Below are 8,059 nucleotides of genomic sequence, written 5' to 3'. Positions count from 1 at the left end.
CAGTGCAAGATAAAAAAGTTCCTCTTCTATCTACATACACGCATCTCGTAACTTTTTGTAGTATTTATCTATTTGGTATACAATTTAATTATGTATAGACTAACAGTATAAATTAAAATAAACGATTTTAATATCTGTTTTATTTATTTTTTACTTTTATTGTTTTAAAACTTAAAAAAAACAGCCTAATTTAAAGTGCTACTATTAAAATATCTTTTTGTAATCTTTTGAAGATAATACTTTTAGAAATTGTTTTTGCATTTATTATTTTCTTAAGCTTAATAATTATTCGGTAATTAAACATCATTTAGGTGTATATTTAATAAGTCTAGTATCACTAAATTACCGACACTTCAAAATACTTTATTTTTAGGAAACTTGCCAAACACAAAAAAGATAATCTAACAAACCTTTCATCGATCATTTTATACAGTTTAATATTTTATGTGTGATATCTACATTTACAAATGTTATTTATGTGTAGTTTTTATTATTTATAAACTGTCAAAAGACAAAACTTGATTTTTTACAACATCAGTGTAGATAAAATACAATTTTTTAGCTTTCTTTTATGTTTGTTTTTTCAATAAAGTCTTCAAAATGTGTTTTACATAAATAAAGTGTTAATTCAAATCTTGTGCTGTATTTAAATTGTTATTAAATTCGTTGTTGTACAAATTTAATTAATATAAAACTAGTATATATTTAATTAAATACTTAATTATTGTAAACATTAGTTTCATTACTATTTTATTCAGAAATTGTTAGCTTAAAAGTACTTATTTTTGTTATTATGTAGAGCCTATAAAGGATATATTCCAACTTATTATTCTTAATTATAATGAGTGATTTCTTTTAATATATATATAGTAGTTTACTAAAAAATCTAACAAGCTTTGTCTTATAATTTCATCATTACTTAATTTTGATTTTAAATTTTTGGTAACTACTTTTCCCTTTATATTACACTTTGATGTGCCTAAAGTGAGTACTCAAAAGAATGCTTACTGTATTAGGTTCATTTTTAACATTTTATTCAATATAGTTTTTTTTTTAATTTATTAAATAAGAAGTTTAAATTATGCTTAAGTGAAACTAAATTCAAAAGTTACAATCCGAGCTGAAGTGTCACTTAGTGCTAAAGTGACGCTGTGATAAAATATCACTCTGTGCTAAAGTTTCAGTCCGTGCTAAAGTGACGACTCTTACTAAAGTGTTGCTGTACTATTCTGACACCTACCCATAAGTCAGATTTTAGAATTTTTCAATGTTATAATTTTTCATTAAATATATTTCAATGATACATTAGCTGGATGGTTAAAGTTGTTTTTTTTTTAATTTTAATTAGTTATTAATAATCATTGATTCTTTAATATTGATTTTTCAAATTAAAGGTCATCTTGAATAAACAAATCATAATTATATTTTTCATATAGCAGATGTAGAAGTTTAGTCTAAGCGAGCAAAATTTAACAACAACTCTTTTAATTTCTTTTTGATTTAAAACAACAAAAAACTCATGAAAATGTACTTTGTAACAAATGTTAAGTTTAGACATACTTAATTTGTCAAAAAGAAATCAAATCAGTTGTTGTTTAATTTTCTTTGCTTGAACTAACCTTTCACGTCTAGTACAAAAAAATCTTCAAGATACTCTTTAATTTTTTGAGTCTTTTTTAAAGAATCGGTGCTTTTTACTAAACTGTAAAAATATAAACAAAAAAAAACTTTAACTATCCAGTTTATATATCATTGACATTAATTTTAATGTAAAATTAAAACATGATAAAATCTCAAAAACCGATGTTTAGTAACTAATGAAATAGATGTTACTTAAATTTACAAAGTCTTTATTTTTATTAATACTGTATAACTGAGTTTAAACTCTGTATTAAATGAAAACTTATATATGCTGCTTCATAATCTTAAGACTTATTTTAATTAGTTAAAGAAATAATGATTTAATAAGTAAGTGCTGTTCAAATTTTAAAAAACTGTAGTTTGTGCTTTAACCGCAAACTCTAGTGAAACTTATGGTTAAAACTGATGTTTTACTTATATTAAGTAACTTAAATACAATATAGTGATTTGATTATAAAAACTACTTTTAAATTTAAGCTTTAGTAATTGCAGGTAAAACACATTTAAACTTAAAATGTGATTACTGTATCTAGTGACAAGTTATATTATTTAAAAAATATTTTTATTTAGCATCTCTGTTGATAAACCACATATTTTTTACCAGTGTCTTCTTCTTATCGTCTATTTTTAGTTCAGAGTAAATTTTAATTACGATTATGGTATAAAAAAAATCTAGTTTAATAATTTATACAGTAAGGTGTTTATTTTCTTTGAATAAACTTTATTTATGTATAACCTTAAGATAATTCCTAGTTAAGATACTTTGTAGGTTTTCTTATAGTATATTGATACTGTTACAAATTATAGTAAGAATTAAATAATTAATGCTATAAAATGTTACTAACTGTATTATATCAAAACAAAAATATTTTAGATTTAGAAGCACTTTATAAAATCAATATATATTTTTCATTTTATTGAACGACAAAAAAGTTGCTCAAAAACTTACAAAAAAAAACCTTTCGTTCATCTAATCAGTTTAATGTTTTGTTCAGGATAGATACTCATAAAAAAAAACTAAAAGAAAACTTAGATAGGATAAACTTATTTTTTAAATTGTGTATAATAACTTATAAGTCTTTTACTAAAAGTCTAAACAAATATTTTAACTCAAGGGTAAGTTAATTTTGATTCTTGCACTTTTGATCTACTTAAATTCAAAAAATCATAAGAAAAGAAAATTATTTTTAAAATTTTTATAATGTCTAAATTTTAAATAATGTTTTTGTTTCTTTTAAAAAACTTTTGCTGATAAAAACTACAGAGACATTTTAAAAATATATTCATTTTAAAAATAACCTTGAAAATCTAAGAATTTTATCCGAAAATCAAAAGAAATCAAATATTAGTTTATGTAGAAATAAATATCTGGGTATTTCAGGAGATTTTTTTTCACATAGTTAAGGTATCTTAAATAGCCTAGAAAAACTTTTAGTAGCTTTTTTTTGATACTTTTATTAAATTAATTGAGTTAGCTATACCTTAAATGTTGTTACTAACCATATTATACAACAGTTTTACAATCTAGTTTTGAATTAGTGTTTTCAATTTATTTAGTGGTTTTACTCGTTTTCAATCAAAGATAAAGTTTGTCCTGGACAAGACGTTAAAAGGTATCCAAGTGGTGTGCGACTCGATAACCGAAATGTTTTTTCGTGCACCAGGTCTTAGGACCAAATATTTTGAGCGCTTTTATTTGTGGTTTAATAAACGATTTATACATAAATCAAACAGACTTATAATGTTTGATAAAAATTTCAATAAAATAGCTTTAGGATATATACTATTAATGCACATTTAGGTATACTTAAAACATGCAATTTAAACATGTCCTGGACATGACATTAAACTATATCCTAATGTATGACTCGAGAAACGAAAGGTTTTTTCGTACACCGGGTCCTTGGACTAGATTTTTGAGCGCTTATTTTCTTTCGTTCAATAAACAATACACAAAACATTCAAATATGCTTTTTAAAATTATAGCTTACTGAAAAAGGTTTTCAGTTTGTTTAAAACTGTTTAATTTTTTGATGAGGTAAAGAGTAAAGTATATTTTGAAACTTTACAAAATTATATTTATAGTTTGAATAAAATTTTAGCCCACGAAATATCAATTGACTTTTGGTTTTCAGGATACTGTGAAATTGTTGATAATTTCCAAAAATGACTAATTTAGTGTTACTAGCAAATAATAAATTTAGCTAACTTAAATGCTTATTTTTAATGTTTTTTTTTCAGACCCGTGATAACCCTTTTAGATTCGCAATAAAACGTTTTTTTAAGTACAGTAATACATGATTTATTTTATAAATTGGTATGTAGACATAGTTATAGTCGTTAAATGATGAACTCGTTTAATGTTAGTTAAACTAACTTTTATTGTTCATATGATTTTATTTATTCAAAATAAGCAAAAGTTGCAACAAAATTGTTATAAAAAATACGAGCTTTAGGGGAACTTTGGATTAGTCGAACCAAGAAGTAAACAAGTTTTATCAATAAAAGATTTGGACTCAAGTATTTGGTGTAAACCTGTTTAAACTTTAAATTTTGTACGTTTAGTTTGAAGATATATATATAACATTTTATGCAGTACTTAAAAGTTATCATATAATACTAACATCAAGGATCAGTAACGCATCAGATTACCTTGAAAAAAACTTTTTGGAGCTAAATTCGTTAGAAAACTTTCTACCCAGTCTAACGTAATACTAAAAAGTGTTATAAAAAAAAACACTTTTTAAGGAAATTTATAACAAAATTATCATTATTTAAGTATTACTGTTTACAGACCATAAATAAAGAGTATGTTAGTAAATAATTATCTTAATAAAGTTTAATTTGACATCTGATTAAAATATAGTACGTCTGATCCGGCGTGTGGACCGTAATTTACCGACTTCTTACTAGTTTGATTGAAAAGTGATATGTTCGACTAAATAACTGTTAACAATCATAAAAGTCTAGTATATTTTGCAGCTGTATTTAACTTATTCTTAAACTATAAGTTTAAAACGTGTTTGCGGGTATTGTTGTTTTTATAACTACTATAAAGCTTTTAAGAATTTAGTTTACATTTCTACTTGCAGCTTAAAAGCTTATTTTACTTTATAGTATATTGTATATAAGTATATCAATGCTTCATACTATAATTTTTTCAAATGAGTATTTAAAAAAATTTAACTCGCTAAATAACTTATTTGATGAAATATTAGTTATTATAAATTATAAATATATTTTTTTAAGGTGAAAAACATCAGAGAACACACTCTCCCCTCTGCAACGATAAACGTTTTCTGAAGGTCAAGCGAGTGAGTTTGAGCTCATCATGTGTTATTCCACCTACCCTATCTTAAAATTTATCAGTAAAAAATTTATCTTGTAGTTAAAAAATAAAACTAAATCTGTCTATAAACAAAAAAAATGGAGAAGATTTATTTTAACTAAACAAAAAAAAACTAATCCTAAACCTTTATCAAAAAAACCCTGGTGACACGTCGTTTGGCAAACACTCACAAGGTTGAAATCTTAACATTAAAAACCACATAGTGTGGAAAAATCCTGAAGCTCAAATCTTCAAGCAAGTGCTGCCGAGATTCTAAACAAAACAAAAATAACAACAATCCAATTATGATATCACTGCCACCAAAGTGATACCACAATTAGCTGTTAAAAATTTAAGTAGCAAATATCATTAAGCAGTATAAATTAAAAACAAACAATTACAAAACAACAAACTTCTATAACAAAAAATGAAAACTAATGTAATTCGTTGCTAGCAATAAGTTAACACAAATCTTGATCAATATTTAAGAACTTGACAAACAATTTCTTTCATAACAAAGTTTTATTAATAAAAGTACAACATCTCAACAGAAATGTTCCTTTATATAACAGAAATAAGATAGATAACATAAAATGTTCAGATTTAAATTTATACAAAAATCAAAAGGGAAAACAAAATATACAAATAATTTAGTTTTATACACAAATGCACAGCAGTAAAAGACAATAGAACAATATACTCAGACATATGATTAAAAGCACTCCAGTTTTACTTCTTGTAGCAAGGTAACAGAAAATATTTATAACCGCATTTAAACTTATGTTTTTTTTAGTTTTTTAGTTTTTCAATTTTATGGGATACTAGACCAAAATATTGAACCGAAATACCTAAAGGAGATTAGACCAAGTCTTGTTATAGGTATTTCAGTTATAAAATTAAATTTTTTAGAGAAGCTTGTATTGTGTGAGTGAAAAGAACTAGCAAGAGTAAAACTTTTATGCTCAACATTAAATCGAGTCATACTATTCTGCATCAATTTACAAACTTTCAATTTAAACACATAATTTAATTTCAGCACACTTTTACTGTAGTGTAGAACAACTTCATGAAACAACAAAGACAGAGAAAGACAAAAAATACGTTATGTTTTTATATGAAAAAATGTAAACAACATTACACAAAGAAAAAATAAAATCGATACTGAAAGATTGATAGCAAATGACGGCTACAATGGTTTGCAAAAAATTTAAAACCAATTGTTCTAAATATTTAACTTAAATTTATGTCCATTTTTTCAAAAGTGAAAGCTTATTCAAGTTTGCAAGTTTGATAAACTTAAAATGTTTTGTGTAAAATAATTTTTAAGAAAAAGGCTAAAACTTCTTAAAAAAAATAAAGATACTATAAATACCATAAAAACTATTAGTTGAAGTATTAAATATAATTGTCGACTATACCTAAATCTTCATATCTAAATATTTACTATCAAGTACGCCGGTACCATGCCTTATACTGGTGGGCTAAAATTTTCCTTGCCACATTTGAATGAGCCATTTCTGACCACGCAACCTCTGCTGTCTGAAGGGTTTTCTACGGAAAGCAACGATTCACCGTCCCCTTCGCTTGTAACAAAAACAAACGACAGACTCTTCACTTCATCACCTATTTTGCAGTAAGTTAAACCGTCCTTAATTTCACAACTCAAAACAGTAGTAACATGCTCAAACAAGAGATCGCTGTTCTGTTCACTTGATGAGTCTTATTTTGTAGGATAAACAGAAGTAAGCATTTTCAAAACCCTTTCAGCTCTTACACCTTTCAGATAGAGGAACTTATTTTGCATTCTTTCAACCTCAACTTTACCGACAGGATTGATTTTGAATATATAAAAAACTGAATGATTTTCGTTAGCTATTTCGTCAGAAATTAAATTTAAAACAAATTTGTAGTCTTTATCTGACGGTTGTAAAAGCTCTGTTTCGTATATTACAGAATCGTCCTGGGTAGTTTCAGAAAGACTCCTAAAATTATAATACAGTTGTTGCGCAAACGAAGTTTAATTCCAATCAAACTCAGATTTAATATTATCTACTCTTTCAAAATGGTTTGCTGGTATTTCTTTCTCTAGTTCAGAAATAAACATTTCTACTGAAAAACAGCCAGCTTTCATAAAGCTATATTGATTTAATGAACCTTCAGGCGTGCTTGAAAATTTTAGCAAGCTATTTTGTTGTTTATCTGACTTATTTGAATCAAATTTGTCGTACACCACGTAATGAATCAACTCATGTACGTTTTACTTTGCTTCGATTTCTAATAAATATGCAGGAGTAACTAAGTCATGATGAGTTACTTCTACTTTTCCAGCATCGGAATTAAATTGAAACTTACCTTTAAGAGTTCTGTTTTGGTCACTGTCGAAAGTGTCATTTTGAGAAAAATCGATGCTTGTCGAGCTACTGTTTTGACACTAAAACATTAAGTATCCGTCCAGCATTAGTTTTTTCTCGCCAAATATCTTCGGATGGTCAAGCAAAATTTTTGTATAATATTTTTGTTCCATCCATATAACGAGTTGTTTGAGGTTCTAGCATAAAAACAAAATATTATTTTTCTTCAAACGTGATTTTTTTTTTGTTAGAGTTCTAGGTGGTTGATGTTCAGTAACTTTTTTTAACTTTATTAACAAAAAGTATATCAAGTTTTTAGCAAATCCTTTGTCATTAACAAAACTTTTTCCATAGTCACAAGTTATTGCTAAACTATCTGTTAAATAAACACCTGGCCCGAAGTAACCACTTTGTGATGGTCTGAATCCTTATCTCAGAATAAATTTTTTTGTTTAGTGCCATGGAGCAATAGCAAATTAGAAGCTTCTTCGGGTTTTTTTAAAAGATCATAAGTTGTTTTAAATCTGTATATTTTACTAGCAACGTTATTAAATTTTGAGCTACTACTCAATCCAGGCAACATGGAGCTTTCTCCTTTTGAGTCTAGACCGAAAGAGCAATTTAAAAGTTTACAATCTTAGTTATCGTTTTCTAAGACCTCGAGTTTGTACTTAAAACCAGAAAAAGATTCTGTAAAGTTTAAAGTTTTGTTTTTAAACAACTTTTTTGCGTTTTTAAT

This window comes from Thalia democratica, unplaced genomic scaffold (assembly GCF_965202585.1).
Source record: "Thalia democratica unplaced genomic scaffold, ktThaDemo2.hap1.1 HAP1_SCAFFOLD_652, whole genome shotgun sequence".
In the NCBI taxonomy this organism is placed as follows: domain Eukaryota; kingdom Metazoa; phylum Chordata; class Thaliacea; order Salpida; family Salpidae; genus Thalia; species Thalia democratica.
This window is presented reverse-complemented; position numbering follows the sequence as displayed.